Source organism: Martes martes (assembly GCF_963455335.1).
Source record: "Martes martes genome assembly, chromosome: X".
Taxonomy (NCBI): Eukaryota; Metazoa; Chordata; class Mammalia; order Carnivora; family Mustelidae; genus Martes; species Martes martes.
This window is the reverse complement of record NC_137897.1, coordinates 53,546,811-53,563,602: the sequence shown is the minus strand read 5'-3', so window position 1 is coordinate 53,563,602 and position 16,792 is coordinate 53,546,811. Positions and strand designations below refer to the sequence as shown.

The following is a 16,792-nucleotide window of genomic DNA, read 5'->3' as shown; positions in this document are numbered from 1 at the left end:
TTCAGACTTGGCTCCATTGGGAAAAAAGAAAATATAGAGGAAGCATGTGAAATCTCAGGAGCTGAAAGCCTTCAGGGACCCCTCACTAATCTCTCATGCTCAGTTGCTTTGCCTGCTCAGCAATTTTCCCTCTTCTGTGAAATGTTGTACTCTCCATTTTTTAATGAAACCTGTTATATTCTTAGATACCCAGTACTACCATTCCCTTCTAAAACATACTTCCTGATAATAGCTTATTGACCCAGAGATGAATCTAGGGATGGCTGGCTTACTTAATTATGGATTAGCAAATTCTGTCCTTTAGCTTTTCAAACTGGAGCTTGGGAAAGGGATTGTCACTCTCTGGTTACACAAGGTACAGAGGCCATGCTATCATGTGAAGAAGGCCAGTCTGCATTTGGAGATAATGAAGATTACATGTAGAGATAAACTTATTAATGAGATACAGTGGATTCAAGTCTTGGCAGTGTGCAAAGACTTGATTCCTGTTGTTCCTGAGGTCCAGCTGTATCCCTGCCTCTCCTGAGTTTTGGTTGTTCAACCATTACACTTTTTTGCCTATGCTACTTTTAATAGAATTGTTTGGGACAATTTCTAACAAAATAAGTCTTGAAAATTTTCTACCCTTGGTTTTTCTTTTCTTTCTTTTAAAGATTTTATTTATTTATTTGATAGAGAGAGACACAGTGAGAGAGAGAACACAAGCAGGAGAAGAGGGAGAAGCAGGCTTCCTGCCAAGCAGGGAGCCCAATGTGGGGCACGCGATCCCAGGACTCTGGGATCATGGCCCAAGCCAAAGGCAGACGCTCAATGACTGAGCCACTCAGGTGTTCCTATCTTTGGTTTTTCATCTTCAAATCTTTCACAAAGGGCCTTGAGAGAGAAACCAAGGAAACTTACTTTTTATTCATTTTTTAATTTGACGTCTCCACTGAATTTGACTATTGATTGCTTTTTCTTTTTCTTTTTCTTTTCTTTTTTTTTTCCTTTTTTTTTGCTTTCTCTTTCTTGAAACACTTTTCTTCCATTGAAGACTCCGCATTTTCATTATTCTCCTCTTTGCTTCTGGTTCATCCTTCCCCATGTCCTTCAGGGAGACCTCCTTTTCTGCCTATTCCCTAACTACTGCTTTTCTCTAAAGTTCTATCCTAGGATCACTCTACTCTTCCTGTATAATCTCACTTAATTCCAAGGTTTCACCATTTCTTTCCTGATGATTCCCAATATTTGTCTTCAGGTCAGACCTCTCCCTGAGCTTCAGACCCATACATCTAATTGCCTACTCAACACATCTGCCTGAATCTGTCACAGACACCTCAAATGCAACACATCTAACATTGAACTCATAATTTTGCCCTTTTCTATATTCCTCACCTTAATGAATAGCTTCCCTATATATTCAGTAACATAAGCCAGAAACCTGGGAATCCTCCAAGCTTTCTCTCTCTCTTATTGTAATATCCAATTACCGTGTTTCATCAGTTCTGTCTGTTAAATATCTCTATTAGTTTGTCATTTATTTATCCTTTCCTCAGTGTTAAATGGTAAAAGTTATTTGTAGCAAATTAGAAATTAGAAGTGGCCCAAAATATACCACTTCTTATTGACAAAACTGTAACAGTTTGTAATTAGCTATCTGAGTTATTATCATGATTGGTCCGACAAACATACTACACACACTTAACTCTTGAATCTTCTCAGCCTCCCCATCTCTACCATCCTTGACCCAGGCCAGGCCTCAGCTTCTATTTGGGGGCATTCAAAGTACTCTGTAGAAGTATATCAAGCCACCATGAGGGGAGAGGGAGAGCATCAGAAACTAGGGTTCTAGACCCCATTCCTGCTTCAACCAGAGCAGTGCTGATTGATTGATTGATTGATTGGTTCCTTGATAGATGTACTGGGGTCCAGGAAAATTTCACTGAAATAAAGTGTTCCAACTGCCAAAAGAAAGAGAAAGACAGAGGGAGGAAAGGAAAGAAGTGTGGGAGGGAGGGAGGATGTGGGGGAGGGAAAAAAAAGAAAATGAAAACCATTGAATTAAATATTTCAATAGCTTCCTAATTTGTTTACTCATCTCTAGTTTCCACCCTTCCCATTTGCTTTCCAACAAATGCTTGTGAATTTTGGTTTATGAAATAATATTTTAAACATTTTTAAAGATTTATTTATTTGAGAAAAAGTGTGAGGGGGTGGGGCAGAGGAAGAGAGAATTTTCAAAGAGACTCCACACTGAACACAGCCTGATGCAGGGCTCAATCCCAGGACCCTGAGATCATGACCTGAGCTGAAATCAAGAGTCATCCACTTAACTGAATAAACCATTCAATTACCCCTAAACATTTTTAAAACATAAATACTACATGAATATAGGTTTGTAGTAAAAAATCAAAATAATAAAGATATCTATGACCATAGTCTTTCAGCCTTGGCACCACTGACATTTTGAACTGGATTCTTCTTTGTTGTGGGAGTTGTCCCATGCCTTGTAGAATGTTTACCAACATTCTTGGCCTCTGTCCACTAATTTCCCATAGCACTTTCCTACCCATGACTACAAAAAAAAAAAAAAAAAGTGGAGACATTGTCACATATCCTCTGCGGGCAAAATCTTCCCCTGTTGAGAACTACTGCTAAAGAGTAAAATGTGCATATTCCCCTTCATTTCTGCTAATCCCACTCCCCTCTTCAGAGATAATTATTAGTATCAGTTGACATCTATCATTCCAGATTCTTTCTATGTACTTATATAGCAATGTTATCTTCCAAAATGCAGATTTGATTATATTACTCTTCTGATCCAATTTATCTCAAATGGTCTGTAGGAGAAAATGGAAAATTCTTAGGCATATGAGGCCTTCAGAACGTGGCTTCTTCAGGCTCTGTTCCTGCCATTCCTTCCTCGTGGTAGAGCATCTTGTTATAAAGGCTAAAAATGCAATATACTCACTTTCCCAGCCTCCTTGCACTGAGAGCAAGGGCAGAGGACTGGAAGGGACATCTGATGGAGAGCTTCAGTGAAAGGTTTTCCTGCCTAATAAAGGGACACATGAAGATTGAAGTGATCCTCTTGTTCTTCACAAGATGTGGTTGCGCTTGCATGTGACATGATAACCATCTTACAATCCAGAAGACATTGAAAAAACAAGGATGGTAAAGCAGAAGGATAAGAAAGCCTCTGGCACCTTGTTGACAATATTGAACCACTGAACCTGCCTGGGAAACAACTTCTTTTGAACTTTTTGTCATGTGACATAATAAACTAATTATTGTTCCTGTGTTCATGATACTTTTAGTTGAATATCCACTTAGCTGCAATTGAAAGCATCCTAACTAATACACACCATATTCAGCAATTGATAGTTGCCTCAATACACCAGTATATGCCTTTGTGCATGTTGGTTCCTCTGCCTGGAGTGCAGTCACTACCATATCTGCATGACAAATACTCATACGCCAAGTCCCATTTTAAGTGTCACCTTTTTCTCTATGAAGTCTTTCTCACCATCAACCTATACCCAGAACATCCCTCCTTCATGAATATATTTCATCTTGCTCATGTTTTATTATAAAATCTATCACACTAAATTATTATTTTTTAATGTGTCTATCTTTCCCATTAGATGTGAGTCCTTTGAGGAATGAAGCTATATCTGATTCACTTCTGAATGAACGTGCTCATCACAAGGCTTGGCACAGAGAAGGGACTCAGTAAATGCTTATTGAGTGAATTGATTGTTAGATGGATTCATGAATCAATGAGGACACGAATGAACTAACCAAGCCAGCTGGGCAAGTGAGATGGTAATGAGTTTATTCCTCTCAATTCCCTGCTTCAGCCCATGCTGGTTGGGACCTTCAAAAATTAGGAAAGGGGAGGGTTCCATGGGTAGGAAATTTCCTTATATGACCTCAGTCCTTTTATGCTGCTGCTCTGCCACCACTTCCTTGGCCAGAGTAGGGCCCTGTGCTCTTTCTTTTTACTACCAGGCTCTGACTTAGAATTAAAGTAGAGAAACAAAGTATGCAGTCAGCCCATTGTCCCAGAGAAGAGTAATCATCTCCAGGGGATGTGATCCCAAAGCAATTATCTACCCACTTGTTCTTTGAAGTGTCTAGGGACATGTTGGAAATAGAGTCTTAGGACCCAACCCATTCTGATTCTTTGAATCAGAATCTGATTCTTTGAATCAGAATCTGCACTTAACAAGATCCACAGATGATTCCTATGTTTACTTAAGTTTGAGAAGCATTGCAGTCTATCTCTTCATGGAAGTAACATGGTATTTGTTCAATATAAGCAAGTGGGACTTCTGTTCACCAAGGTCTCTATAAAAAGTCATTCCATAACTTGTCTTCAACACAATCTTAAATGTCTTTTTGACTTGTCTGTTCAAAATGTTCTTTATAGCTCACCTATGGTGGTGGTTTGCCATGCTCCAACTTAGCTCCATTAGGAATTATCTGATAGCTATAGTACCAGAAGGAGCACACATTTGGTGGAGCAAATCCTAAGAAATTTTCCAATAAAAAGTGTGTGAGCTTAATTTTATGAGTCTTAAGGAGTCTGAATATGTCTCTTATTCTACAATCATACTTAATGTATAGTTTTGCTAGGTATAGAATTATTGGTATAAAACATTGTCTCTCATAATTACTTCAAGGTATTGCTTCATTGTCTTATATTTTTTTTCATTTTTTTTCTTTTCATTGTCTTCTAGAATGCAGAACTGTTTGATAAGAATATGAAAGTTATTCTGGTTCTTATTCCTTTGCATGTGACCTGTGGGTGATTTATACTCTGAAAGCTTTTAGGATCTCCTCTTTCTCCTTAATGTTTTGAAATTTTGTCATACTGTGGTTAGGCATGGGACTTCTTTTCATTCCTTGGGAGGACATTCACTGTACCCTTTAATTTAGGGATTCATCTCTCTTGCCTCTGAGAAAATTTTTTAAATTATTTCTCTGATTATTTTTTGACTATACCTTCTCTCCTCTTTTTTATGCTATCCCACTTATTTAAATAATGAGTCTCTTGGATCATTTCCCTTATGGACCTTATCTTTTTTTCCCTCCTATGTTTTCTTTATCTTTATCTTTTGTTTCTCCTTTCTGGGGGATTTTTTTGACTTGTCCACCAATTCCTCCACTGATTTTTTGGAATTTAAAAATATAGCTTTAAATTCCAGGAGCTCTCTTTCTTATTAATATGCTTTACTATGCTAAATGCATTTTTTAAAATGACTTTGAAGAGACAGAGCCTAAGTGCACTTTTATTTCCTGAATTTTTACTGTTTCTTCTAGAATAGTCTCTTTGTTCATCTGTCCTGTATATTTACTGTTGGAAATATTGATTATGTGTCTGGGGATCCTTGATTTTCCATTCACATTTTATTTTGGGGCATTAAGAATCTCATTAGGAATAAATAAAATCAACAAAGATAATGGAAAGTAAAAAATGACAAACAAACAGAAACAAATAAACCCAATTACATTTCAAAAAAAATCATAACCTCAGTGAAGAAGGAAATAAAGAACTACCTAACCAACTTTAAACACAGCATTTTTACTGTATAGCCTCAGGCTATAGACAAAAAAGAAATATAAGCAAATATTAAACTGTAGTTAGTTGTTTGTTTTTTTACAGTGGTATGATTTGTTATTTCCAAAAATACTTTATATGTGTTCTAGGATTCAGCACATTAGTAAATATATCATGTAAAATGGGAGTCAAAATTTTCACTATTAAAGAAGGGAGTTATAAATATGGAAAGGAAGATGGTTAGAATGAACCATATGGTGTTAAGTTGCAATTGGAAGTAAAAGTAGGATTTTTAATACATGTCTATACATGCATCTATTCTAGCTCCATCTTCTGAGAGCTTCATCTGTATTTATTTCATCATCCATTAAAAATGAAGAAATGCACAAAAGACCTGAATAGCTAATGTAACCTTGATAAAGAAAAGCAAAGCTGGAGGTATCACAATTCTGGTCTTCAAGTTATATTACAAAGCTGCAGTGATCAAAACAGTATGGTACTGGCATAAAAATAGACATCTAGATCAATAGAACAGAATTGGAAACCCAGAAATAAACCCACAACTATATGGTCAATTAATCTTCAACAAAGCAGGAAAGAATATCCAATGGGAAAAAGAGAGTCTCTGTGGTGTTGGGAAAAACTAGACAACAACAAGCAAGGGAATGAAACTCAACCACTTTTTTATACCATACACAAAAATAAATTCAAAATAGATTAAAGATTTAAATGTGAGACCTGAAACCATAAAAATTCTGGAGAAGAGCACAGGGAGTAACCTCTTTGACCCTGGCCACAGCAACTTCTTTCTAGATATATCCCCTGAGACAAGGGAAACAAAAGCAAAAATAAACTATTAGAACTTCATCAAGACAAAAAACTTCTGTACAAAGGAAACAATCCACAAAACTAAAGGAAACATACAGAATGGGAGAAGATAATTGCAAATGACATATATGATAAAGCATTAGTATCAAAATATAGAAAGAACTTATAAAACTGAACACCCCCAAAGCAAATAATCCAATTAAAAATGAGTAGAAGACATGAATAGATTTTCTCCAAAGAATACATACAGATGGCCAACAGACATATGAAATGATACTCAACATCATCCATCATTAGGAAAATCAAAGCTACAGTAGTAGTTTTCATTTCACACCTGTCAGAATGGCTAAAATCTGTTGAAAAACTGGAAAGAAAGAGAGAGAGGCAAATGAAGAAACAGACTCTTTACTATACAGAACAAACTGATGGTTACCAGGGGGAAGGTGGGTAGGGAGATGGATGAAATAGGTGATGGGCATTAAGGAGTGCACTTGTTGTGATGAACACCAGGTACTGTATAGTTGTATGGAAGTGTTGAATCTCTATATTGTACAGCTGAAATTAATATCACACTGTAAGTTAACTACCTGGAATTTTTTTTAAATCTAAACTCTAGTTAGTTAACATACAGTGCAATATTGGTTTCTGGAGTGGAGTTCAGTGGTTCATCACTTATATACAACACCCAGTGCTCATCATAACAAGTACCTTCCTTAATACCCATCACCCATCTAGCCCATCCCATCCACATCCCTCCATAAACTCTCAGATTGTTCTCTGTCATTAAGAGTCTCTCTGGTTTGGGGGCACCTGGGTGGATCAGAGGGTTAAGCACCTGCCTTTGGCTCTGGTCATGATCTACAACTCCTGGGATTGAGCCCCATGTCGGGCTTCCAACTCAGTGGGAAGTCTGCGTCTCCATCTCCCTCTGCCTCTCCTCCTGCTTGTGCTCTTTCTCTCTCTCAAATGAATAAATAAAATCTTTTGAAAAAGAGTCTCTTATGGTTTGTTTCCCTCCTCCTTTTTCCCCTATCCCATATGTTCACCTGTTTTGTTTCTTAAATTCCACATATGAGTGAAACCATATGGTATTTGTCTTTCTCTGACTGACTTCTTTCACTTAGCATAACACACCTCTAGCTCCATACACATCATTGCAATTGGCAAGATTTCATTCTTTTTGATGGCTGAGTAATATTCCATTGTATATATAGACCACATCTTTATCCATTCATCAGTCGATGGACATTTGGGCTCTTTACATGGTTTGACTATCATTGATAATGCTGCTATAAATGTCAGAGTGAAGGTACCCCTTTGAATCTGTATTTTTGTATCCTTTGGGTAAATAATAGTAGTGCTATTGCTGGATAGTAGGGTAGTTCTATTTTTAAATTTTTGAGGAACCTCCATACTGTTCTCCAGAGTGGCTCTACCACTTCATGTTCCCACCAACATTGTAAGAGGGTTCCCCTTTCTCCACATCCTCGACAACACCTGTTGTTTTCTATGTTGTTAATTTTAGCCATTCTGACATGTGGGAGGTGGTATTTCACTGTGATTTTGATCTGTATTTCCCTGATGATGAGTGATGTTGAGCAACTGTTCATGTGCCTGTGAGCCACCTGGATGTCTTCTTTGGAAAAATGTCTATTCTTATCTTCTGCCCATTTCTTAACTGGATTATTTGATTTTGGGGGGTGTTGAGTTTGATAAATTCTTTCTATATTTTGGATACAAACCCTTTATCAGATATGCCATTTGCAAATATCTTCTTCCATTCTATAGGCCACCTTTTAGTTCTGTTGTTTCCTTTACTATACAGAAGACTTTTTACATTGGTGGAGTCCCAATAGTTCATATTTGCTTTTGTTTCCCTTGCCGCTGGAGATGTGTCTAGTAAGAAGTTGCTGAGATCAAAAAGGTTGCTGCCTGTGTTCTCCTCTAGGATTTTTATGGTTTCCTAGCTCACATTTAGGTCTTCAATCCATTTTGAATGTATTTTTGTGCATGGTGTAAGAAAATGGTCTAGTTTCATCTGTATGTTACTGTCTAGTTTTCCCAATACCATTTGTTGAAGAGAGTATCTTTTTCCCATTGGACATTTTTTCTTGCTTTGTCGAAGATTAGTTGACCATATAGTTGTGGGTCCATTTTTGGATTTTCTGTTCTGTTCCATTGATCTATATGTGTCTCTTTTTGTGCCAGTGCCATACTGTCTTGATGACTACAGCTTTATAATATAGCTTGAGGTCCAGAATCATGATGCCTCCAGCTTTGTTTTTCTTTTTCAGGGTTGCTTTGGCTATTCAGGGTCTTTTGTGGTTCTATACAAATTTTAGGATTGTTTGTTCTAGCTCTGTGAAAAATGCTGATGGTATTTTGGTAGAAATTGTATTAAATATGTAGACTGCTTTGGGCAATATATAGATTTTAACAATACATGTTCTTCCAATTGATGAGCATGGAATGTTTTTCCATTTCTTTGTGTCTTCTTCAATTTCTTTCATAAGCATTCTATAGTTTTCAGAGTACAGATCATTGGTCTATTTGGTTAGGTTTATTCCTAGGTATCTTATGGTTTTTGTGCAATTGTAAATGGGATCAATTCCTTGATTCCTTTTTCTGTTGCTTCATTATTGGTGTATAGAAATGCAACTGATTTCTGTACATTGATTTCATATCCTGTGACTTTGCTGAATTCATATGTTTAGTTCTAGCAGTTTTTAGGGAGTCTTTTGGGTTTTCTACATAAAGTATCATGTTGTCTGCAAATAGTGAAAGTTTGACTTCTTCCTTGCTGATTAGGATGTCTCTTACTTCTTTTCAATGTCTGATTGCTGAGGCTGAATTCCAGTACTATGTTAAGTATTAATGGTGAGAGTGGACATCTCTGTCTTGTTCCTAACTGTAGAGGAAAAGCACCAGTTTTTCCCCATTGAGGATGATATTACCTGTGGATCTTTCATATATGGCCTTTATGATGTTGAAGCATAACTAACCAGAATTTATATAAAAACTGAAAAAATGAAGAAATGCCTGGTTTCAGAGCTGGAGCAAAGAAAATACAAAACGAGCCTGAAATATCTTGGAGTGCCAAAAAGTAAGGGTATGCTCAAAGAATGTTGGAGACATGTCAAAAGGACACAGGAGCCAGTTTGGAGGGGGCTCCTACTGAGAAAATTTGAGTATCAAAATAAATAACAAAAGTAATAAAATATAACCCATAAAATATGTGAGAATCCACAAACCCATGCTGATATAAATTAATGCATAAATGGAGACAGAAACGCTTTTCTTTATAATAGAATGCCAACTAATAAATGTAAGAGAAATGCTGGAATTAGAAAAATGTTATTTGGCAACCACTATAGTAATGATTGTTTTAGGCAAGAATCATCAATGGATGCTGAAACTAGTAGGTTAAAATGTGATATAATACAAAACAGGATATTTACATAGCCCAAAGTATCTCCCCAGAAGTTAGTTATTATCTACAAAGAGAAATGTAGGAACTTAATAGTGGACAGACTTGGTCAACACCACCTTAAAACAAACATGAAAGTAAACATTACCCATAATGAGATAGAAATTACATACCTGATGATATGATGACCTGAGAAAGATAAAACATTGCCTCTGCAAAATGTTCGATAAGAATGCATAAGCCAAATTTAATCTTGAGGAAACATCAAGAAACTGAAGTTGAGGAATATTCATTTTACAAAACAAATGGCCTCTACGCTCCAAAAATTTTAAGTTCCTGTCAAGAAAAAAAAAGAAAGATGGGGGAAACTGATCCCAATTAAGGGGGACTGGATCAGATCTTGGATCAGAATAAAAATTTTATTTTTATTCTGCTATAAATATATTAGTGAATCAATCAGTATGAACTGAATACAGTTTATAGATTAGATAATAGTATTACATCAATGTTAGTTTCATGGTTTTGATAATTGTACTGCAGTTATATGAGAATATCTTTGTTCTTATGGAACTGGTACTGAAGTATTTAAGAGTAAAGTGGAATCATGCCTGTCACTTCCTCTCAAATGATTTAAAATTATATATATAAATTTTTAGGTAGATAAATGTAAATGTAGATAGATAGGAGAAGACAAAGCAAATATGGTAAAATGTTAACACTTTCGGGAATGTGAGTGAAGAGTATACAGGAATTTTTTTTAGCATTTTTGTAACGTTTCTGTAAATATGAAGTAATTTAAAAATAAAAATAAAGAAGCATTTTAAAAATCTGGTTAGGAGCTAGTGGGAGGGCCTTGTTGATTGACAAGCTTCCTTTTAGGATGAAGGGGGATGAGCTGGACAATATACTAGGGAACCCCAAATGTCAGAAAATGAAGGCACTTACTTTTTTTGGAGTTTGTCAATTCTTTAGAGAACAATCTTCCAATTTTTTGGAAGTGCTGACTGCTTAGAATGGGAATGAAGAAGTTGTTAGACTGCTTAGCTGACTGCTAAGAATGGGAGTGAAGTTGTTAGAAGGTAATATGGTGATAGGACTGAAATCCTAGTACCTGTGTTTTCTGCCTAATATCTGAATCATTTGAGAAATTGACAAAGGAGACAATTGAGATGAAAAAGAAAAGCATAAGCACAACAAAATATCATCTTCATATCCATAAATTTGAAATTTAATATGAGGCTAAATTGGTTTCCTAACACTGAAGCCTAGAGTTACAGAGTTCACCCACTCAGTTGTCTGCAATGCTAGACCATCCATCTTAGGCCTCCCCATAAAGGCAGGGCCTGTTCTGCTAAGGTGATTGCATGGTGGAGATCCATTGAGAGTATGCTTTATCTGTGGGCAGGACCCTCCCTAGAAGGAGAGAGGAAGGGCCTAGACTTACCTGCTTGGTTTCTCCTTCCAAACTCACCAATTAGAGTTATGGGAAGAGAGGAGAAATATTTAGGAAATTCCTTCTCCTGGAAACCAGGAATGGAGAGTTACTCCCTACAGAGAGGGGTTAGCTCTTCGAGTATAGAGACTCTCAACACCCATGTCTTCAGCCTCACTTTCCATATATACCCAGCATCAAAACTGGTGCTTTTTAACAATTACTCTGAAGGTCATCAAGAGAAGATCCTAAAGAATACAGAGAAGGCACAGGCAGAGAAATGCAACAAAAAGCTCACTAATATGAAGCTGTGTCATGTCACAGAAGAATCAACAACCAAGAAAGAATGGATTGTCAACAATGTTATATCAGTAAAAGGGTACAGTAATATGAATTTTGGAGAAAAGCCTCTGGATTGTAATTCTAAACTAGAGCATCAGTAATATATAGAGAGAAAGGTGATGACAGAAGCTCAATTGCAAGGGGTCAAAGGCAATTGAACATTTCCCTTCTTGTGTCTTCCTTCATTACCTTACAAAGCATCCTATACATGCTCTGCCTCTCTCACTAAGGATACAGACTTTATTATCTTGGCCATTACACTTTTTAGCTCTCCTTTCAATTCTGGATCTGACTCTGTTCAGCAGTGTGATGATGCAGAGAAAGGAGGTGGTAAGAGTCTCTTGTGCTAGCAGGCTGGCTCTCATCTCAGTGCTGGTCATTTGTCAGCTTTGCGCAGCCAGAACTTTTCCCCATGAAAGGGGGCACTGAGAAAAACCAAGAACTGAGAAAAACCAAGAACTGTTTTGCCCAGGCAAGAATAGAATTTGTCCTACTCCCAGAGTGTTAAATTTGACTTTACAAGGACCTGCAGTCAACCCTCCTGATAGAGGCCATGTAGAAGCAGAATGGCAGAGAGGAACAAACATTAGCTCTGAAATCAGATACGGGTTCAAAACATACCTCTGCTATTTACCACATGAGTGACATTGGATAAATCGCTTAACATTTTTGAGCTTTAGTTGCCTCAACTATATAGCAGGGATATCATTCATTCACACACAAATATTTACTGGGCATCTACCAAGTGACTGAAATTGTGAACAACACAGGCACATCCTCCCAGCACTTATAGTCTAATAGGAAAGCAGACATTGCCAAAATAATCACAACACATGTTAAGTGCTAATGGAGTGGACAGAGGCAAGACAGAAGGGGAATGGACTTATTAATCCATGTGGAGTTAACCAGATGAAAATGGGGGTAAAGAGAGCACACCAAATGGGGGGAGGGGAATTCGGTGTGCAAAGGCTCAGAAATAAAAGAGAATGTAATACTTGGAAGAAAAAATAATTTCAACATTGTCTGCAAATAGAGTGAGTACAAAGGAGTGAGAAATGAAGCTGAAAGATAAGAATGAGCCAGATCTTAGTGGGCCTTAAGGTAAAGTTAAAGATTTTGAACTTTTTTCCTTAGTGCAATGGTGAGAGCAAGACAAAAGTTTTAAAGCAGGGCTACTAAGAGTAATGTCATCAATAATAGCAGAGTAAGGGACACCAGAAATTATTTCCTCCATGAAATCAATAAGAGTACTAGCAGAAATGATCAGAATTTACTTTTTTTCAGATCTTTGGACACAAATTAGAATTCTTCAGTACTTAGAGGAGTGTTTATTCCAGAAGACTGACTCTCACTAACAACAACATATTTTGTGGCATTTTAACTTACCCTATTACCAATACCCTTTTCAGCTCCACATGGCCCACAATCACAGTGAAATCAGAAGCCAATCAAAGTGAATCACAGTGAAATCAGAAATCAATCAAAGAGGCAGAACAGAGTAGAGTTCTATTCTATGAAAGTCTAACATTTTCCTATACAATTGAAATTAAGTAGATATTAATCTAAAGTAGATTGTTTTAAATTAACTTGTGAATTGTAATCTCCAGGGCAAAAAGTAAGAAAATAATCTAAAAGCATAGTAAAGGACAGGACAAGGAAGTTAAAAATTATACACTGAAAACACTAATTTAACATAAAAAGAAAGCAGTAGTGGAGGACTAGATAAAAAAGACATGAAATGCACATGGAACAAAGCAAAATTGCAGATGTAAACTCTACCTTATTAATACAGTAAATACACATGGTTTAAACACTTTAATCAAAAGCAGAGATCTGCAGAATGGATAAAGAAACATGATGCAACTATGTGCTGTTTATAACAGACATACTTTACATTCAAAAACACAAATAAGCTGAAAGTAAAATGATCAAAAGATATGCCAAGCAAACACTAATCAAGAGACCTGGATTGGCTATATTAATATCAGATAAAATAGATAAGACAAAGATTGTTAGTAATGATAAAAAAAAGATATTTAATAATGATGAAAGAGTCAATCCATCAAGAAGATATCATCATTTTAAACATAGGCATGTTTAAAAATGAAGCCCCAAAATACATGAAACATAAACTGGCAGAATTGAAGAAACAGAAAAACAATATTAATTGGAGACTTTGGTACCCCTCTTTTACTTATGTATAGAACAACTAGATAGAAGATCAACAAGGAAATAGAAGACTTCAACAATACTATGGACCAACTATAACTTCTAGAAAACTCCACACGACAAAATCAGAATATTTGTCTCTACTAAATATGAGGCATTCAATAAAATTAGTAATTAATAACAGAGGGACTTTAGGAAATTCACAAATATGTGTAAATTAAACAACTCAGTTCTAAATAACCAATGGACCAAAGAATAAATCATAACAGAAATGAGAAAAAAACTTTGATATGCATTAAAACAAAAACATAAAACACAAAACTTGCGAGACATCTTATCTGGGGTTTCTTTTAAAAGAAAACTAGTCCTGTTCAGGAGCGCTTTACCCTCATAAGTTAATCACCTCTCCAAAGCCCCACATCCCAGCACCATCACATCAGGGGTTAGGCTTCAATATGTGCATGTTGGGAAACACAAATATTCAGTTCATAGCATAGGAGGAAGCTAAAGCAATGCTTAGAGGGAAATTTATAGATACAAGCCTATATATATTTTAAAAGAATTCAAATCATTAATCTAAATTTCCACCTTAGGAAGCTAGTAATAGAAAAGCAAACTAACCCCTAGCAACCAGAGGGAAAGAAATAATAAAGATTAGATGGGAAATAAATGAAATGGTGAATAGAAAAAAAATAGAGAAAATCAAAGAAAACAAGAGATGGTGCTTAGAGAACACCAAAAATTTTGGCATACATTTGACCAAGCAGAAAAGGGGTGGGGGGAGAGAAAACTGAAATTACCAGAATTAGAAATTAAAAGGGGGATATCATCACCAGTTTTAAGGGAAAAAGGATTATAAGGAAATGCTATAAACAGTTGTATGCCAAAAATAACATATGAAATAGACAAATTTCTAAAAACACAGAAAACTATCAAAAACAACTGAAGAAGAAATAGAAAATCTGAATAGGCCTAGAACAAGCAAAGTGATTGTATTAGTAATTAAAAAAAAAAAACAAAAATCCCAGGGCCAAAATGATTTCACTGATTAGTTCTATGAAATATTTATTAAGAAATTAACACCAAATATTAAAATATGTTTCCAGTAAATGAAAGATGTAGGAATGCTTCCCAATTCATACTATGAGGACAGTATTACCTTGATACCCAAGCCAGAAAGAGACATTATAGGAAAATAAATTACAGATCAATATCTCTTATGAATATAGACATAGAAATCTTCAACACAGCACACTAGCAAACTAACAACATATAAAAATGATTTTTAAGCATGAATAGGAGGTATTTATGTGAGAAATGCAAAGTTGATTTACCATATAAAAATCAATCAATGGCACCATGGCAATAGAATAAAGAACAAATACCTCATAATCATCTTTAAAAATAAAGTATTTGACCTCAACAAATTAGGATTAGAGGGGAGCTTTCTCAATCTGATAAAGGAGATCTCTGAAAATCTTACAGATAACATCATGCTTAAAGGGAAAGACGATTTTCTACCTAAAAGCAGGATAAAAACATGATATCTGTGTTTGGCATTTCTTTCTTTTTCTTTTCTTTTTTCTTTTGTTTAGATTTTATTTACTTATTCGAGAGAGAGATAGAGAGTGAGTGAGACAGAGTGAGAGAGAGCAGAACACAAGCCAGGGAAGGGGCAGAAGGAGAGGGAGGAGCAAACTCCCCACTGAGTAGGGAGCCTGATGTGGGACTCGATCCCAGTACCCTGGGATCCTGATCTGAGCTGAAGGTAGATGCTTAACTGAGTGAGCCAACGAGGTACCCCTGCTTTTGTTATTTCTATTTAACACTGTAATGGCAGTATTAATCAGAGAAATTAGGGAAGAAAAAGGAATTAAAAGTATCCAGTTTGGAAAGAAAGAGTAAAACAATCTAGTTGCACAGAACATGATCTTTTACATATAAAACCATAAAAATCTATTTGAACTAATAAATGAGTTCAGCAAGGTTGTACGAGATCAGTACACAAAATCAATTGTATTTCCATATAGTAGCAATGTGCAATCTCAAAACTAAATTAAAGAAACAATTCAATTTACATCACTCTTGAAAAACAAATACTTAGGAATATATTTTATTTTTATTTTTTTTCACCAAAACAATTCTCACGATGCCCAAACTTTCAATGTTTTTATTGCGGTATAATTGATTGACATAAATTATATTAGTCTCAGGTTGCAATATAATGATTTGATATTTGTACATATTGTGAAATAAGTCTAGTTAACATAAATCACAATACAAGCTCACTGAATGTTTTTTTATGTGATGGGAACATTTGAATTTACTCTCAGCAACTTTCACATATGTGTTACTGTATTAATTAACTATAGTCAACAGGCTGTACTCTTTATCCTCAAGACATTTATTTTTTAACTGGATTTTTGTACCTTTTTACATCTTTCACACATTTGGCCCTCCCCCAAACCCCCACTCTGGCAACCACCAATCTGTTTTGTGTATCTGTGAGTTTTTATTTTTTATTTCTTACTGAGTTTTTTTAAAATTTTAATTCCTGTATAGTTAACATACAATGTTATATTAGCTCCAGGTATATAATATAGATTTAACGATTCTATGCATTCCTCAGTGCTCATTATGATAAGTGTACTCTATGTTTTTAAAGATTTTTTTTTATTTGAGAGAGAGAGAGAAAGAGAGAGAGCACACATGAGTTGGAGGAGAAGCAGAGGGGGAAAGAGAATCCTCAAGCAGACCCATGCTGAGCACAGAGCCTGACCCAGGACTCTGCGATCATGACCTAAGCCAAAATCAAGAGTGGGTCCCTTATCCAACTGAGCCACCCATGCACCCCACTAAGTGTACTCTTTAATCCACATATTTCACCCATTCCCCCACCCACCTCACCTCTGGTAAACATCAGTTTGTTCTCTATAGTTAAGAATCTGCTTCTTGGTTTGTCTCTCTCTTCTTTTCTATTGCAAGTTTGTTTTGTTTCATAAATTCCACATGAGTGTTAATTATGATATTTGTCTTTCTCTGACTTATTTTG

General features: G+C 35.9%; 1 protein-coding gene across 2 annotated transcripts in view; it reads right to left on the bottom strand.

The window, feature by feature from the left end:
* Window positions 1-916: 916 nt before the first annotated feature.
* The window catches only part of YIPF6 (Yip1 domain family member 6), a 73,120-nt gene continuing 57,244 nt past the window's right edge, over window positions 917-16,792 (bottom strand). The window contains exons 7-9 of one of the 2 annotated variants that reach the window (XR_013966283.1): window positions 9,971-10,133; window positions 2,951-3,034; window positions 917-1,940 (exon numbers count right to left, since the gene is read on the bottom strand). The gene's annotated coding sequence lies outside the window, so the exon portion shown is untranslated. The remainder of the gene's footprint in view (window positions 1,941-2,950; window positions 3,035-9,970; window positions 10,134-16,792) is intronic. The other variant, XR_013966284.1, reaches the window with a different exon arrangement.